Source organism: Macaca mulatta, chromosome 4 (assembly GCF_049350105.2).
Source record: "Macaca mulatta isolate MMU2019108-1 chromosome 4, T2T-MMU8v2.0, whole genome shotgun sequence".
NCBI classification, from domain to species: domain Eukaryota; kingdom Metazoa; phylum Chordata; class Mammalia; order Primates; family Cercopithecidae; genus Macaca; species Macaca mulatta.
Window position 1 is genome coordinate 36,790 of NC_133409.1, and position 16,081 is coordinate 52,870.

Genomic DNA, 16,081 nt, shown 5'->3' on the forward strand with positions numbered 1-16,081 from the left:
ACATTAGTCAGGGTTCTCCAGAAAGACAGAATCAATGTGATATATGTAGATAGATAGATGAGAGAAGACTCATTAGGGGAATTGGTTCACATAATTATGGAGGCTGAGAAGTTCCACGATAGCCTATCACCAAGTTGGAGAACTAGGAAAGCGTAGCATGGCTCAGTCCAGGTCAAAAGGACTCAGAATGAGGGAAGCCAATGGTGTAACTCTCATTCTGAGGCCAAAGGCCTGAGACCCTAAAGTTCTGATGTCAAGGGCAGGAGAAGAAGGATGTTTCCATTTCAGAAGGAGATAATTCCCCTTTCCTCTTCCTTTTTGTTCTATCTGGGTTCTCAACCAATTGGATGGTGCCTGTATTCATCCATTTATACACTGCTATGAAGAAATACCCGAGTCTGAGCAATTTATAAAGAACAAAGAGGTTTAATGCGCTGACAGTTCCACATGGCTGGAGGGGCCTCACAACCATGGTGGAAGGGGAAGCAAAGACGTCCTTCTTCACATGGCAGCAACAAGGAGAAGTGCTGAGCCAAATGGGAAAAGCTCCTTATAAAAACATCAGATCATGAGAACTCACTCACTATCATGAGAACAGCATGGCAGTAACCACCACCATGATTCAATCACCTCCAACTGGGTCCCTCCCACGACATGTAGGAATTATAAGAACTACAATTCAAGATGAGATCTGAGTGGGGACACAGCAAAACCATATCTGTGCCCATCTACATTGGGTCAGGGTTATCTCAGTGTCTTCCAGAAATACCCTCACACATATGCCCAGAAATTGTGTTTTACCAGCTGTGTGTCTCTTAATCCAATCAAGTAGATGTCTAAAATTAACCATCAGAATATTTATGCCTGATTCATGCCTGAAATTTCAGGATGAAAGCTATGAAATCTCTATTTGTGTTTGTATGTCTATTAATGTGTGTTATGTATATGTGATATTTTCTTAACTCAGGTTAGGGTTGCAAAATTCATTTATAAAATTCTTTAAAAGTGTTCTATTCTAACTTGGCTTGGAAAAACATAAGCATTTATAAATAAATATTCACCAAACTCCTAGAAATATAGGAACTGGTCAAATGTTTTTTAAGTTAACACGATTTGGATAAAACTTAGTTAAATAAGGTTAATATAATATTTTTGGTGTAATAAAACAACTATGTCTTCAAAGTTACCACTATCGAATATAAAACAAACATAAATTCCTATTCTGCTTGAGTTCTACTCAAATAAGCTAATATTATACTTACTAGAAACGTAAAATCTTAAAGCTTTTAAATTTGATTCTAATTAAGTTGTCATTCTTATGAAAAACATTATTTCTTTTTTATGGTGAAAAGATATACATATATTTAGAGTTAGTCAGTTGGACTCGGTTTAGATGATCCCAATTTTGTTGCAACATCCAAAGCATCATAATCAGGAGCGAGTCGAACATATGCCTTCTTCTCTTTATCAGGTCGAATCAGGATGTTGACTGTGGCCACATCCATGTCCCAGAGCTTCTTCACAGCCTGTTTAATCTGGTGCTTGTTGGCTTTAACATCCACAATGAACACAAGTATGTTGTTTTCTTCTATCTTCTTCATGGCCGACTCAGTGGTCAGCGGAAACTTGATGATAGCATAGTGGTCAAGCTTGTTTCTCCTGGGGGTGATCTTCCGAGGATATGTGGGCTGCCTCCGGAGTCACAGTGTCTTGGGCCACCTCAAGGTGAATGACATGCGGATCTTCTTTTCTGTATGTTGCTGTGGACACCTTTCAACACTGCCTTCTTGGCCTTTAAAGCTTTGGCTTTGGCTTTGGCTTTAGGAGGGGCAGGAACTTCCTTCTTCACTTTCGGTGCCATCTTGTGAAAAGCGAAAAACATTATTTCAAAAATAATTTGTTTACTGTAAATCTGCTTAATAGTAGTTTCCAAAATACTTTTGGTAATTTTTAATCTTAAAGTTAAGCTAAGTAAAAGATTTGCATTAAATATCTAGACCATTTATAAATAAGATACAATACTAAAACATTAATTACTGAACATAAATAATTAAAGTTTATATAATTTTCGCTTCTTATTTTTACAGAAAGACTAAAGATATTTTGGACCATTAATAAACATGTTTTTGTCTACCACAATGAGAAATTGTACAATGAGGAAACACATCCATGTAGATGTTGGGAGATGGTATACTCATACATTTTCTAACCTACTATGGAATGCTAATATATGACAGTTTATAACTGTTTACTTGTTAGTTTTCTCTGGAAAGTAAAAGATTACTAAGTATTAAAATTATAATCAATATGTGTAAATAAAACTACTAGAAGCAATAGAATAACTAGAAACAACTCTATGCAAAGCATGCAAGAAAAGTAGGGCATGATTCACAAGTAAAGTAGGATGTATTTTTTATAAGGAATACCTTACAAAAAATACAAATAAAAAGAGATATCTAACCTTCCCTGTGTTATATTTGTATCAGTAAAATGTTGTTTTCACAAATTATATAAAATTCCTGGAAATTTGTCAATGTCCTCCTTATCCATGCTATGTGCCAGTATAGAGTTATGAGTCATAATTCCAATTATTATTTTAAATGTTGTGCCGGGTGCAGTGGCTTATGCCTGTAATCCCAGCACTTTGGGAGGCCGAGGTGGGTGGATCACAAGGTCAGGAGATCAAGACCATCCTGGCTAACATGGTGAAACCCCATCTCTACTAAAAATACAAAAAATTAGCTGGGCGTGGTGGCGGACACCTGTAGTCACAGCTACTCGGGAGGCTGAGGGAGGAGCATGGCGTGAACCTGGGAGGCGGAGCTTGCAGTGTGCTGAGATCACGCCATTGTACTCAAGCCTGGGTGACAGAGCGAGACTCTGCTTCTAAATAAATAAATAAATAAATAAATAAATGTTGCATGCCACAGAAAAAATCAAATATCCTTGTCAACTGTGGTATAATCACAGCCATTTCATACTCTTTGTCATTTAGATATTATTTCCCCCTGATGCTTTCCTGAAAGCTCCTGCGATCAGCTACAGGTCAGAATGTTCATCTCCGATACAGGACTCCCTCTGAGACTCATGGAAAAGAGTATGACAGGTACTCTGGTTAAACACTTCTGATGATATTGCTTAAATAACTTTAAGACCATACACTTGACTCAGTGAAGATCTCCAGAAGCCTGGTGGAGAAATTGATGGGGTCATGAGACTGCTAACCCAAGATCCAGCAAGACTGGAATTGATTACATGGCACTGAATGAACTGATGAAAATTGATTATAATTTTATAGCTTTTTAGAGCATTGCTGGTTCTTTAATGTTCTAGTTTCTTAATTTAAGAAATCTCTTTCTCTTAATTTAACTGTAACTTACAACAATTTGGTAGATTATACTTTTGTAAACAGAAATGAAGCGTTTACATTTTTTTCCCTGCCTAATCTCTCCAGAATTTTGAAATTCTTACTGAATACTCTTTTTTTCATGATGATATAGTTATTAGCAAAAGTCCAGTAAGAATCTGTTCACCTTATAACAGGACATAATTGGAAAATTTGGTTATATTATCAAGATTTTTACTGGAACATCATATTTTAGAAGTGTACCTAAGATCAGTTATGACCAGCAATTTTAAGGAAGTAAGGTTGACTATTATGGAGACAATGCTTACAAAGCACTGTGAGAAATGGGAAAGTTCTTCTTCAAAGATTGTAAAAAGTCACAATTTCTTACTATAAGATTGCTATCCACTATTTGTGTGTGTGTGTGTGTGTGTTCCAAATCAGTTGTCCTAGCTTGCTCTGGCATGCCTGGACAGAACTAGACAAGCCCCAGCCCATACTGTATGCCATTCCTTATTTGGAGATGCTTCCTTAACTATCCCTGGCAACTTCCTTTTCTTTCTTTTTTCTATTCCCCTTACCTAATTAAGAAAGTTTTAAACTAATAGCCAATTGGGTAAAGTGTAAAATGTGAGGTCCTATTCCAGCCAATGGTAACTGGACACAGCAGTAGGGTAGACACATCAGGTTATAAGTAACTCTGTCTCCTTTGTTCGGTGTGCTCTTGTGGCTGGACAGCTATTGAGTAGCACCCTTTCTGCAGAAAGTAAAGCTCGCCTTGCTAAGAGATTATTTGTTCCCATGTTAATTCTTTTTTTTTTTTTTTTAGAACACCAAAAACTTCGTTCCCAACAGCACTCTGAGAAAAGTCAGCCTGATACTTACATTACAGGGTTCACAGCCTTACAGGTTAGTAAAGAAGGTCATTTCCTGGTAGGCCCAGGAATTTAGGGATTTTTGGGGGGACTCAAGAAAAGAGGAATTCACACAAAGCTATAAGGACTGCAGCTGAAATTTGATAGTATGTTCTTAGCTTGGCTTTTAGCCTGAATGAGGCCTTTAAAAGTCAAATCTGAGATTCTGTATGAAAACTTCCAGCAAAGAAACTTGAAAGCACCTATGTGGTCGTCTCCTGTTCTTGCTGCACTTACGTAAATAATCAAGCAAAATCTAACAAAACTATACTTAAATTTAAAACAAGAATAGTCTTACTTTGATTATGGTCAAAAATGATGGTTACTACAGAGAATAACTTTATGTTTCAATGGAAAACTATAACTTGGCCGGGCATGGTGGCACATGCCTATAATTCCAGCACTTTGGGAGGCCAGGAGTTCTAGATCAGCCTAGGCAACATGTTGGAAACCCCGTCTCTACCAAAAATATAAAAATTAGATGGGCACGATGATATGTGCCTGTAGTCCCAGCTAATCAGGAGGCTGAGGAGGGAGGATCACTTGCACCAAGGAGGTAGAGGTTACAGTGAGCCGAGATTGTTGCACCTTTGCACTCCAGCCTGGGTGACAGAGCCAGACCCCGTCTTGAAAAAAAATTTTTTTTTAAGGAAAGCTATAGTTATTGTGGGTTATCAGATTCTAGTCTTGTTTCTTGTTTTTGGGCTATTTTTACCTCTTTGTAAACTGGATCCTGCCATCTGATGAATTTTGTCCCACAATAATACTTGTGGAATAAGAAGCCAAGTATTGTCTCTCCTACTAATGTATCTATTGTCAGTTAATTTGAAGGTCTCCAACCCTGGAACAAAGTTAGAAGAGGTAGGTTTTGCTCCCCAAAATGCATAACCAAACTGTGGTACATTCATGCAATGGAATACTATTTAGCCATAGAAAGGAACAAGCTATCAACTCACACAAAGACATGAGTGAATCTTGTATGCACATTGCTAAGTGGAAGAAGACAGTCTGAGGAGAATACACACAGTGTGACCTCATTTAATGAGACACTGCAGAAAGCAAACTACACAGATGGGAAACCATTGGCTCCATGGGGTGGGGGTTTCAAGCATTTCATATGATACTTTAATAGTGGGATACCTACCACAATGCACTGGTCAAAATATGCAGAATTTTACAACCAAATGGGTAAATCAAACTCTATTCAAATTAAATAAAATTACTCAGGATGTGGAGTATCCCACGACAGAATACATCATGTGAAAAATAATTTAACTATGCTACAAATTACTGTGGTTTGGATGTGGTTTGTCCCTGCAAAAACTCGTGTTGAAATTTGACCCCCAATGTGGCAGTGTGGGGCAGTGGGGCCTAGTGGAAGGTGTTTGGGTCATGGGGACGGATCCTTCATGAATAGATTAATGTTCTCCATGGGGATGAGTGAGTTCTGCTCTCACAGGAATGGATTAATTCCTGCAGGAGTAGGTAGTTAACAAGAGTCTGGGTTCCTTGGCTTCCCTCTTGCTTTCGTTCTTGCTATGTGATCTCTGGTGCACCCCTTGCTCCCCTTCCACTTTCCACCATGAGGTGAAAAAGACTGAGACTCCACCAGATGCAACTGCCCAATCTCAGACATTCCAGCCACCAGTATTGTGAGCCAAAAGGACCTTTTTTATTTATAAATTACCCAGCCTCAGGTATTCTGTTACAGAAGCACAAAACAGACTAAGACACAAATGTAGGAAAAAACTCACTGAAGGTGTAGGGAAAATGGTGTTGACCTAAGTCACTTTGAAAATTAATAGAATCCGTATGCTGAAGGCAAACAAACTATACTTCATCACTGGATTCTATTTTATAAAATTCTTTCCAACAGAAGCAATTGTGAACAATTGTAAAACCACAGTATCTGTATCTGGAATAAAACAATGACTTACATAAGTCGCAGATGGTAGTAACCAGGTTTCTCACTGTTGAAGTGGGAGGTTACAAATTAGCAAGGGGAGAAGGCTAGAATGATTCATGTGCTATTAGATCAGAGGTGGAGACATGAACGTAAACTTATGTTTAGTTTAATATAGATACACACAGTTCTACATAGAAAACTTTATAATTAGGTGTGTATAGGTAGGTTACACACACACATATACTTCCTAGCATTGCTAATGAGGAACAAGTGCTCATTCAACAATGTGCTCATTCGGCAGCCAGATGTAAGTTTACCTACCATTCTGAAAGGAATGAGGCTCTTTGAAGAAATGTCTGATACTAGAACTGGGACAGTAAATATAGGAGTCGGGATAATCTTGAAGTATCAGAAAGTAAGTACTAAAAAAAATTAAAATATATCAAAGAAAAATAATAGCCAATAAAAACAGCTACTGATGGCCAACACAGGAATGAATTGTAGTGTTGAATAATAATTAAAGCTGAAAGTAATTATCTAGGTGTCTGTATTTGTATACACAGGTGAATAAGAAAACAGAGTTGCATAGAAATCTCCTTTGCAAAAGAATTCCAAGTAATTGATGTAGACACTCAGCCATCAATAATGTGGAGCCAACTCCTCACTCCGTAAGTGTGGGCTCTGCACAGTGACTTGCTCCAAAAGAACACATGCAGTATGGGCAAGGAGGAAAAATAACTTCACAGTGGAGAAACCTGACAAACAGTAGCTCTTCCAAATGATTCAAGTGAACATAAAAGGTGACAGTTCACCTTGAGAACATGCAGTGACAATGGGGGACATTCTACAAAATTCCTGACCAATCCTCCTCAGTACTATCAAGGTCATCATGACATGGAAAGCCTGACACACTGTCACAGCCAGGAAGAGCCCACAGGGACGTGATGACCACATGTCATGCGTGATCCTGGATGGGATCCTGGGTCAGAGTAAGACAGAACCAAGGGCATCCAAATGAAATATGAACTTTAGTTAATAATAGTCTATCAGTATTGGTTCATTAACTATGACAAATTATGTAAGATATTAATAAGCCATGTGAGACACACTGATAGAAGATGTTAATAAGAGATGAAACTAGGTTGCAGCTACATGGGAAATCTCTGCATTTTTGGGGGGGCAATTTCTGAGTAAGTAAAAAAAAATGATGTAAAATAAAACTTTATTGAAAACAGTTATAATTTTTGAATACTTCTTTGTTTAATTATTTATACCACGAATTACTAGTAATTGACACTGTTAACTAGTCCTGTTTTTTTAAATAAGAACATTTATGACACAAAAGATTAAACAGTACAGATTGATATATAAATCAAAACAAATGCTCTTTACATGTTTTCTGTTAGAGTAGTCACACATATGTGTAAACTTAATTATCATACTTTTTTCTTGTGCTGTAGTTGTGTCCTGGTTCATTCTCTAAAATGCTGTTCGCCTTAGACCGGGAAAAAAAACCTTACAGACTCTGTTTCAATTCATGGCTAAATATTTTCAAAACAGTGACTTTGTAAAAATATGTTCCAATGGAAAATTGATTCATTGTGATGGGATCACTTATTCCAAAGACTTCTTGTCTTCATTTCGTGTCCATGGCTACCTTTTAGCCATAATACAACAGAATTGCCCATGTGTTTCTTGTTGTTCTGAAGGGTTATAGATATACAGGGGTTGGTTATATTCATGTTTATTTACATATATGTTTAAAATTGTCCATATAAGGGTTTTAAAGATTACATTGGAAGCCTTATGTTTTAAAATGTACTCAGAATTTGTTTTAACCAGGGATGTTAAGACCTGGAGACATGGAAGTGACTGTCCCATTCAAACTCATAGATCCCTAGAAATAGGAGGCACAGGGACGCCCCAGGCAGAGGCAGGAGAGGGGAAGGCACGGGCAGGATCCTCTGCTGTAGTCTCTGTGGGACAGCAAGGGCAGGCAGGGCAGGCAGGCTTAGGCTGCCCAGCGTTAATAGCTTCAGCAGGCTCTGGGGCATAGGGGCCATTTCTAGTTGTCTAGTACCTCACCCTGTGGTGATTAAGGAAGGGCGGTATTGTCTCCTACAGTATCAGAGCTAGATAAAGTAGGCGGTTAGGAGTATGGGTTCTGAATTGGTAGTTTAATTGGCTGGTCCTGGGAAAGACAATCTTTTCCCAGTATAGACTAGATGCTAGAGCGTCAAGAAAACAGAAAATAAGAAAATATAATTAATGCATTCTGTGTGTACAGATGGAGTCTTCTTTTGCTCCCCCAAACGAAGAGTCCACAGGAGCCTGGCACTCCTGGACCTGAGGAAACCCTGAAAATGCTGGTATCTGCAGATCCTCTCCAAAAAGAGGTCGCCAATCTCCTAAGACTACAAGCTGATCCCAGCATTCTGGGAGCCAAGAGGGAGAAAGAATCTGCTGATCTCCCTGCTCAGTAAATTGGCTTTCACTAAATACTGTCTTTGCATAAGCAGCATTATCCAGTGTCCTGGAGCTTAGAAAAGTTCTGTTTCAGTATCTGAAGAAAATAAATTGTTTCTTTTTCTGATGTCAGGGAGGAGCATTTGACTGCCAGTGTGGACTGAGGGGTCTTGGGATCAGTCTTCCCAATGTGCTTTGAACCGACCCTCTGTGTCTGCCTCACCATCTCCTCAGCTTACCTAGACACTTGGGAACCCTAACACAAGCCCTTCTAGGAGTCTGTGGTGTGGCTTAGCTGCCTCTGTAGGAATCTCTTGGGGTTAAACATTTTCCACTCTGCTAAGTCAGTGCCATCTGTTCTTTGGCTTCATCTTCAGAAGACCCTGAGCCCTTCCCCACCCTCCTTGCCCCACCCTCCACACCAACTACGTGGCGCCCTTGAGGCCATAGGGTTGCTACCATAGGATTTTTGTATTGAGTGCTCTCATTCCAAGCAACTGTGAGAGATTTCTATGGCAGGGCCTCCGGGTTCCTGTCAAATTAAATTGTAGTTGAGTGGTGGGTGCTATTTAAGAAGCATCCCCCTTTCTCCTTCCTAACAGAGCCCTGAATTATTCAGTCACGTGGTTTGAAACATGGGGTGGGTCCCGGTTGACTTAACCAGCACTGTCTCACCCTGTGTCACAGTTACTGGTTCCAAAGTGAGTGCATAACTGAGGCTCATGCCAGGTGCCACAAAGCACTCCCTTGGTCCCCCTAATGGACTTTGGGATGGGCGGGGTCTGAGTTGTTCCAATTAGAGTCAAATACAAGTTGCGCTAGGTTGTTAGGAACAAGGGTGTGCTTGTTCATGCTCCCTCTTTGGTGAAGAATGCAACCTCAGAAATTGTTCCTGGAGATTTTGCCACATGCAGAATTATTCTGACTTCACTGAAGGCAGAGCAGAAAATTGGGAAGAGACTGAGTCCTGGTAGCATCCATGAGCTTCTGTGCTCAGATTCACACTGAAGCCTGGCCTCCTTCTGAACTACCCACCTGAGTCAATAAATTCCCTTGTATTTAAAGTAAAATTGAGCTGTATTTTTAGTTACTTGCACCTGCAGGTGTTCTGTGAAGCTGGTACTGTGACTTTGCATCTGAGAATTTTTACAGTGTTTCTCTCATGGTTGAGTCAATCATTTCAAGGATGCTCTGAGGGTAAAAAGAACGATGAATTGTGAAGCAGTGAATTGTGCTGCCAGGCACAATTCATTGGACAATAGAAAGCCTCATCTCCTGGGCAGTAGAAAGTTTCATTGTACATAAATTACATATCTTGTTTCTGTCTCAACCTCTTATTTTTTCATATGCAAAGGAGGTAAGGAAATCCAAATAAGTCCAGCAGCTAATATGCTTCTCAGACATGATCCAAAACAGAATTGAATTATGTAAGCCTTGTTAAAATTCATCATCATCATTCATATTTCTGAATATTTAAATTAGAAATTCTGAAAAAGTAGTTTGTTTCAGAGGTAGTTTGTATGTAGGTAGGTATTTTTTCAGGATCAAAAGTTTATTTTTTATTATCTAATTGAGTTTAATTTACATATAACAAAATTTAGTAATTTTAAGTGTACAAATCAATGCATTTTGACAAATATACATATAGTCATGTACACAACAGTACCATTAAAATACATTTCATTACCCCCAAAATTCTCTTGCATGCTGCTGTAGTCAGTGACCCCTGCCCCACACCACAGCTTCCGGCAGTTGCTTTCTTTCACTCTAGTTTTGTTTGTCTTAGAATATGATACAGGCCACATGCAATGACTCAGGTCTGTAATCCTAGCACTAGATTGAGAAGCGGGGATCATTTGAGCCCAGGAACTTGAGACCAGCCTGGGCAACATGGCAAAACCCCATCTCTTAAAACACACACACACACACACACACACACACACACACACACACACACACACACACACACATACAAATTAGCCAGATGTGGTGGCACACCCCTTTCGTCCCAACCCCTTTGGTCCCAGATACTCAGGAGGCTGAAGAATCACCTGAGCCTGGGAGGTCAAGGCTGCGGTGATCTGTGATCACATCACTGCACTCCAGCCTTGGTGACAGAGTGAGATGTTATCTCAAAAAAGAAGTATTTGATATAAATGGAATCATATAGAATATTCTCTTATACCTAGTTTCTTTCATGTATTCTAATGCCTTTGAGATACGTCCATGTGATTTCCAGTGTATATGTCATTCTTATGTTGGGCAGTAACCGTTGTAGGAATATATTACAGCTTATCTACTCTTCAGTGATTGACTATTTTAAAAATATTTGGCTATTAAGAAGAAAGTTGTTATGAATACTTATATTCAGACTTTTGTGTCAACAGATTTTCACTTCTCTTGGTTGAAAACTTAGGAGGAATTATTATTTTTTTAGGTTATGGATTTTTAAATGATTGTCAGTTGCCAGTTACTTTAAAAAAAAGTAAGTTCTTAAATTTTAAAGTTTAGGATGCCTGACTACCCTGACAAAAACAAGCAATGGGGAAAGGATTTCCTATTTAATAAATGGTGTTGGGAAAACTGGCTAGCCATATGCAGAAAACTGAAACTAGACCCCTTCCTTACACCTTATACAAAAATTAACTCAAGATGGATTAAAGACTTAAACATAAGACCTAAAACCATAAAAACCCTAGAAGAAAACCTAGGCAATATCATTCAGGACATAGGCATGGCCAAAGACTTCATGACTAAAACGCCAAAAGCAACGACAACAAAAGCCAAAATTTACAAATGGGATCTAATTAAACGAAAGAGCTTGTGCACAGCAAAAGAAACTCTCATCAGAGTGAACAGGCAACCTACAGAATGGGAGAAAATGTTTGCAATCTATCCATCAGACAAAGGGCTAATATCCAGAATCTACAAGGAACTTAAACAAATTTACAAGGAGAAAAAAAACCCATCAGGAAGTGGGTGAAGGATATGAACAGACACTTCTCAAAAGAAGACATTTATGTGGCCAAGAAACATATGAACAAAGGCTCATCATTACTGGTCATTAGAGAAATGCAAATCAAAACCACCATGAGATACCAACTCATGTTAGTTAGAATGGCGATCGTTAAAAAGTCAGGAAACAACAGATGCTGGAGAGGATGTGGAGAAATAGGAACACTTTTACACTGTTGGTGAGACTGTAAATTAGTTCAACCATTGTGGAAGACAGTGTGGCAATTCCTCAAGGATCTAGAACCAGAAATACCATTTGCTCCAGCAATCCCATTACTGGGTATATACCCAAAGGGTTATAAATCATTCTACTATAAAGACACATGCACACGTATGTTTACTGCAGCACTATTCACAATAGCAAAGACTGGGAACCAACCCAAATGCCCATCAATGATAGACTGAATAAAGAAAATGTGGCACATATACATCATGGAATACTATGCAGTCATAAAAAAGGATGAGTTCATGTCCTTTGCAGGGACATGATGAAGCTGGAAACCATCATTCTTGGCAAACTAACACAGGAACAGAAAAGCAAACACCGCATGTTCTCACTCATAAGTGGGAGGTGAACAATGAGAACACATGGACACAGGGAGGGGAACATCACACACGGGGGCCTGTTGCAGGGTCGGGGCCTAGGGGAAGGATGGCATTAGGAGAAATACCTAACATAGATGACAGGTTGACAGGTGTAGCAAACCACCATGGCACGTGTATACCTGTGTAACAAACCTGCACGTTCTGCTCATGTATCCCAGAACTTAAAGTATATAAAAAAAAATAAAAGTCACAGGATGTTTGTGATAGTATCTATTACACTGATGTTGACATCACACATGGCTGACTATTTGGAGACTCCAAGTGAAATTTCTTGCAGTTCTCAGTGCCAGGAAAATATGTATTTCTGGATAAAAACTCAAAAATTTTAGAAAAACTTCCAAGTTTCATAGTCTAGAGCTCTAACACTGGAATCTTCCAAATTTAAGGATTAATGATTTACCTAAATCTAAAAATAGTAGGTTGCAGATGTATTTAAACAGTGTGCCTAGGTAGTATGCTTATATATTAAGATTAAAATGGTCTTCTAAAGTTTATTAATTCTAATATAACCTTTATTGTTTCATGTAGACATATCTTTCTGGTTCCCAGGATAATTTAAACAATTAATTCTAAGCAACTATTAACTTAGTTCTAGATTGGGATATCTATTTATGCATTTGAAGCTTTAGATATGTATTTCAAATCAGAAATGTGTGCTGGTCATGGAAAGTTGTGACTTAGAGCCTCAGGTAAGTTTTTTTTCATGTGAACATACTGCTTCCAATTGTTGTTATGCCCAGAGCAGACAATTAATAAATACCCTTGGAACTGAATGAGTGATTAACTGCAAATATCACAATACATCTTCTTAGCGGGAATGATAATTAGACATATTTAGTCCTTGCTGTAACCTAAGAAAGGAATTCTTTTCATTAAATGTTTAATGTCTCACCCCGTTCATACAGCCGGAGTTACTGATTCAGTTTGATGTGAATTCAGTCTTATAAAAGACCCATCATTATAACCTGCACTTATGCTTCCTAGTATTGGAACTTCCAACTTGTATACAAAATAGATATCCTTCATATTCTTAAAAACCACAAGAAATCTCCCTTTATTCATAGTAAACACAGAATTAGGTATTCTATTAAACTGAACAATAGAACTCACTGGGAGTGACCGCATAAACTATATCACGAATTGTCAAAGTGTCTGGAAAAGTCAGTGGGCCATTTCGCTCCACGCTGTGCCATGAGCCAACCAAGAGGGTTGTCAGTGACTCTGCGTGGGTCACCCAGGGCACGTGGTGCTGAGGCTGTCAAAGAGCAAGACGGGGCTGCATCTAAACTCAGGCCTCTGCTAAGTGTCCGAACTCGGGCAAGATGCTAAAGACTTTAGAGACGTTTCCTTTTCTATGATTGGGGTTATAACACTCACCCTGTCAGGTTCTCCTGTGCGTTGACAAGGCCGGCACGTGACACACCAGGGGCAGAGCTGGACGGGAACCTTCTTCCTCAGACATCAGGGTCCTCATGAGCATCAACAAAATAAAGAGAGCAGGAGAGCAGGAGAGCGGGGGAGCGGGGGAGCGGGGGAGCGGGGGAGCAGGGGAGCAGGGCATCTCCAGCTGTGTCGGGACTGCAGCAGGGACTCAGCAACAATCAGTCTCTTTCTCTTGTTTCATCCAAATCACATATTTAAAAAATAGGTGGGGTTATCATGGATGTTTATATTGATTCCTGGGATCAGACAAATATACCTTTCCTTGTCATGCTGTTTTCTCTTCCCAGATGGTTTGAAGAGCTTCGTTTTGGACTTGATATTCCTGGAGTGCATTTCTTTTTCTAATTAGTTCAGTCTTGACCCTGAGCCATCACCCCTCCAGAGTAGCAGGATATTCCACTCCACCATTGTTGGGGTGCCACAATTTCACTACTAATCAAAGGCTCCTTGGTTACTGAAAAATGAGAGACGTACCTCTAATAATAAGTCTAGATTGTCACTGCTCACTTCCTCATTTTCCAATTCCACAGGGGCCCCCCAAAGCCCGGAAGGTCTCATTTCAGACGTCTTATAGACCATGGGAACCAGGAAACACTGGGAACCCTAGGGCCAGCACCCACCTCATTTGCACCCTGTCTCTGTTTCCATCACCCTATAGATATTGCCACAGAGCAGTGTTGGGACCCACTGGAGATCTGACTGCTCCCAGTCTGGGAAACTGCCTTCTCTCCCTCCACTGATATCGTATTTCTACTTTCCACCCCACAGAAATCCTTGAACTAATCACAAAAGGGATTGGTAGTTACCTGGTGTGAAGCAGAGCTGAGCCAAAGGATGAAGCAATATTGCAATGGACTCTGTCATTGATATCACTAGTTCGCAAATCTGTTACCACTATGGTCAAATTTTTATATTCACTTTAAAATTATAACTCATTCTGCTCATTGTATTCAAGGCAACATGTACCCTAAAATATACTCAGGCATTAATTTACGCTCTTCTGTTTACAAATGAGAATTCATAAGCAAATTGAGGTAGCAATTACATTTTTTTTAAACTGAAGGCAAAACAGAAGACATATACACATACGTCAGAGAAACAAAACAGAGAGCCCAGAAACAGACTGAAATACAGCCAGCTGATCTCTGACAAAGGAGCAAAGGCAATTCAATGGAGAGAGGAGAGTCTTTTTAACAAATGATGCTGGAACAAATGGACATCCATGTGCAAAAAAAAAAAAAAAAAAAAAAGAATCTATAAACAGACGTTACACCTTTTACAAAAGTTAATGCAAAGTAGAGATTAGATCAATATATGAAATGCAAAATTTTCAAACTCCTAGAAGATAACATAAGGAAAAACTCTAGATAACCTCGGATTTGGTGATTCTTTTAGATACAACACCAAAAGCATTATTCACGAAGAAAAATATTGGGAACTTGAACTTTAACATAAAAAAACTTTAGTTTTGTGAAAGATACTGTTAAGAGAATAAAAAGACAAACCAGAGACTGTGAGAAAATATTTGCAAACTATATCTAAGGATTCATATCTGAAATATGCAAAGAACTCTTAAAACTCAATAAGAAAACAAACAACCCAATTAAAAATGGGTAAAAGCTGAACATTTATGCAGATGGAAATTAAGTATATGAAAAGATGCTCTGTATAATGTCTTATTAGGAATTGCCAATTAAGACAACAGTAAGATACCACTACATACCTATTAGAATGGCCAAAATCCACAAGACCAAAAACAGCAAATGCTGGTGAGGCTGTGGAGCAAAAGAAACTCGCATTCATTGCTGTGGGCATTATGTGACATTTTGGAAAAGGGAAAATTACATAGATAGCAAAATAATCAGTGGTTGACAGGGGTTGGGAAGAGGAAAGGATGGATGGGCAGAGAGCCTTGGCTGTTTAGGGCAGTGAGACCACTGTGTGCGATTTCACAATAGTGGACCCACGACAGTGTGCAGATGCCCACACCCATTGAATGCAGACCACAAAAAGGTATTAATTACATAAACCATAAACTTTCATAATGAAATAAATGTTTTTTAAAAGAAGATAGTGTTGTTCAGTTACTGTCTACTTTCTGAAATGGAGATGGTGGAGCGCTTCCATGGTTGTGAGGATAAAAATAGATTAGAGAATGTAATAACTAAAATAGGTGTATAAACATTGTTAAACTATTTTATTCTCATTTTAAAAACATGCCTTAAATATATTTGTTATGCTTTACAATTGAGCAAGTAGTGCAAACACATTAATATAATTCTCCTCTAGCTCCACTCAGAAGTCAGGACTGCAGGGCTTCAGTGCAGGACTGCACAGCTCCACCTGCACCTGCCAAATGCAACAACCTCTTTCAGTGTCATTAAA

The 16,081-nt window shown here is 38.9% G+C and overlaps 1 long non-coding RNA gene across 1 annotated transcript; it reads right to left on the bottom strand.

Annotated features, from left to right (window-relative positions):
* Positions 1–406: 406 nt before the first annotated feature.
* On the bottom strand, positions 407–15,471 carry LOC144340686 (uncharacterized). Its single transcript, XR_013416933.1, has 2 exons — positions 13,631–15,471; positions 407–1,861 (listed from the first exon to the last, which is right to left on the bottom strand). It is a non-coding gene; the product is annotated as an uncharacterized LOC144340686 (long non-coding RNA).
* Positions 15,472–16,081: the final 610 nt, after the last annotated feature.